Source organism: Nicotiana tabacum, chromosome 16, assembly GCF_000715075.1.
Source record: "Nicotiana tabacum cultivar K326 chromosome 16, ASM71507v2, whole genome shotgun sequence".
Lineage (NCBI taxonomy): Eukaryota > Viridiplantae > Streptophyta > Magnoliopsida > Solanales > Solanaceae > Nicotiana > Nicotiana tabacum.
In genome coordinates, this window is record NC_134095.1 from 148,662,853 (window position 1) to 148,666,222 (window position 3,370).

Genomic DNA, 3,370 nt, shown 5'->3' on the forward strand with positions numbered 1-3,370 from the left:
AATGTTATCTCCTCATCGTTCAATCTCATCTTTAGCTCCCCGGTTTCACAATCAATGAGAGCTCTCCCTGTGGCCAAGAATGGTCTTCCCAAGATTATGGGGATCTTTTCATCCACTCTGCAATCTAAGATCACAAAATCTGCAGGGAACACAAATTTCCCTACCTGAATTAGCACATCATCCAGTATACTAGATGGTCATTTCACTGTCTTGTCAGCCAGCTGCAACAACATAGAGGTGGGTCTAGCTCTTCCAATGCCCTGCCTCTTGTAAATCGCTAGGGGCATAAAATTGATGTTGGCCCCTAGATCACACAATGCTTTGACAAAAGCAAAATTACCAATAGTGCATGGAATTGTAAAGCTCCCTGGGTTAGACAGCTTTTCTGCAACTGGTCTAGTCACCACTGCACTACATGTCTAAGTAAGAGTAACTGTGGCCAAGTCTTGGAAATCAAACTTTCGGGACATCAAGTCCTTCATCATTTTTGCATACCCAGGCATCTCCTTCAAAGCTTCAAACAATGGTATGTTTACCTGGATTTGTTTCAGCATTTCAAAGAACTTCTTGTATTGCTCCTCCTTTTGGTACTTAGCCAACCTCTGAGGGAAAGGTGTAGGATATCTCTTCTTCCCAATCAACTGGGATTGATCCTTATCAGCTGCTACATCAACTACAGGTTCCTGGACTGTCTTAGCTTCTTTCTCAGTCGCATTCTAAATGCTATTTTCTTCCTGGGCAGGCTGGACTGGCACCTCCGTCAGTTTTGTTGACTCATCCAGCTCAATGGGCACTGGTATAAGTGTCTCAGCTTGTCTAGTTTCTCGAGACCACTCTTACTCTACATCCAGATCTCTGCCATTACGTAGACTTACCGCCATCAGCTGCTTTGGGCCTTGATCTTTTGGATTTATCTGAGTGTCTGCAGGTAGTGTCCCATGAGGACAATTGTTCAGAGACATAGAAATTTGGCCTACGTGCACTTCAATATTCTTGATTACTGCATTATGTGCATCCACTCTCTCATTAATATTTGCATTAGACCTAATAACCTGGTGCATCATTGCCTCAAGTCTAGCAAACCCATCTTCCTACCTTCCACCATGCTGTTGCTGAGGAGGGTGATACCCCTGCTGTTGATTCTGATTATTATATCCCTGTGGCCTTGGGTAAGGTGCCATATTGTTAGGGGGTCTCATACCTCCCATGTTTCCATTGTTGAATTGTGGTTGGACTAGCCTGTACTGTTGATTTTGCTATCCCCAATTCTGACCACCTTGTCTCTGGCCTCCATAATTAGACACATAGTTCATGTCTTCAGGGTAGTGATGATGATCATGTTCTGCATTCCACTGGTTACCAATAGGCTGACCAATGCAAGATGCGCACAAGCCCCTATTGGTAGTATCTACGATGTGTACCTGCTGCTTCTGCCCTAACTCTTCCACCTTTTTGGTGAGTATACTCATCTGTGTCAATAAGGTGGCCATATTTTCAGTCATAGAGTTGGATGGATCTAAGGGCACTGAGTGAACCACTGAAGTGATAGGTGCATTCTTGGTTGTCCATCCCGAATTTTGTACCATCTTGTCAAGCAGACTCTGGCCTTCTCTCCATGTTTAGCTCAAAAATGCTCCACCAGCTGAAGCATCAACAATGTTCTTCACGCTATCTGACAATCCCATATAAACCTGCTGCCCCAACATCAGATCTGGAATACCATGGTGCGGGCATATAACCAGCATCCCTTTAAAGCGCTCCCATGTTTCATGCAGTGTCTCCATTGGTTTCTGTTTAAAACTCAAAATTTCATCAATTTGTTGAGCAGTCTTATTGGGTGGGTGGAACCTGTTATGGAATTGTCTGACTAACTCATCCCAAGTTGTTATAGAATTTATGGGAAGTGAGTTTAGCCAAGTCTGGGCAGTTACTGTCACTGAAAATGGAAACAATAATAGCTTGATTACTTTAGGAGTTACGTTGGGCTGCCTTTGGGTCTTGCAGATAGAGAGGAAGTTCTTCAAGTGCTGCTGAGGATCTTCGACTTGCAACCCCAAAAATAGTCCCTTGTTCTGCAACAAGTGCAGCATGTTATTCGTAATTTGGAATAACTTAGCCTGTATCTGCGGAACTACAATGGCTGTGGAAAAATTTTCAGCTGTGGGTTGTGCCCAGTCATAGAGAGCAGCCTCTAGAACTATTGGTACCACTGGGTTTTCCTCGTGATCCCCCATGACTGTTTCGAATTGTAAAGTTGTTGGTTGTTGTTTGTTTTTCCGATTAGCCCGGTTCAAGGCCTTGAAAACTTTCTCGGGATCTGATAATGTTTCAAATACTTCACCAGATCTCGATGAGTTTCTAGGCATGCACCTGTGCAACCAAGTCAACAAACGTTAAAATTTTAATGTAAAAATTGGGTATAGAGAAAATTGACTACAATAAGAATTTTTGTACTTCTTTAAATTGTAATTGATAACATCGTTAATTCCCCGGCAACAGCACCAAAATTTAATCACGCCCAACTATGCCTTATAAAAGGACAATGTAGACGTTGCAAATATAATCTGAGTATTTATGTCCACAGTCGAATCCACATAGAATTAACCTATCAATTACTTTCGTTGGTCTTACTAAATTATTTAGAATCAATTTCCCCAAATGTTGTGAATAACAGTTGATGGTATATTTAATAACTAAGATTGAAAGTCAACAAACAGTTGTAAACTAAATATGCTTAAGTTGTGAACAATACTGAGAAGGTTCTAAGGTAGTGATTTTCCCTATTGATGGAATCCCTTCTGTTTATGTTTCATATAGATTTACCAATATATCTCTATCAATCATGAACACTCTTTTTACCATGAATCTCTCCCGAGTAATCACGATAATTTACTAGACGCACTCTCTCGAGATATGCTAGCTGGCTTTGTTTATTACAGTTCACTTTAGATTGCACCCAAGACTTCGTTATCCCTAATCCCACCTTTAAACCCACAGATATAGATCCCTCTTATACTTTGGGAGTGGTGTTGTTCAACAATCACCTAAATATGCACTCTCTCCCGAGTTATACACACTAAATAGGCACAGCTAATTGAGGATCCTGTCAATTAACTACAACAAACACGTAATTGAACAAATAAAGATTAAACAAGCAAATTATATTAACATAATCAAAAAGTTCATCCTTCAATAGGTTCCATCAAAACCCTAAACAAAGGATTTAGCTACTCATGACAATGGGTAAATAAACTATGAAAATATTCATGATCAAAATTGCAAGAAAAATAAAGAGAAGAAGAAAATATGATGCTTTGGGTGATCTCTCACACTTTATTTTTCTTGTTAAAGTACTCTCTAAAACATTACA

The 3,370-nt window shown here is 40.4% G+C and overlaps 1 non-coding gene across 1 annotated transcript; it reads left to right on the plus strand.

Moving 5' to 3' along the window:
* Positions 1-1,716: 1,716 nt before the first annotated feature.
* Positions 1,717-1,823, plus strand: LOC142171328 (small nucleolar RNA R71). Its single transcript, XR_012700900.1, has one exon. It is a non-coding gene; the product is annotated as a small nucleolar RNA R71 (small nucleolar RNA).
* Positions 1,824-3,370: the final 1,547 nt, after the last annotated feature.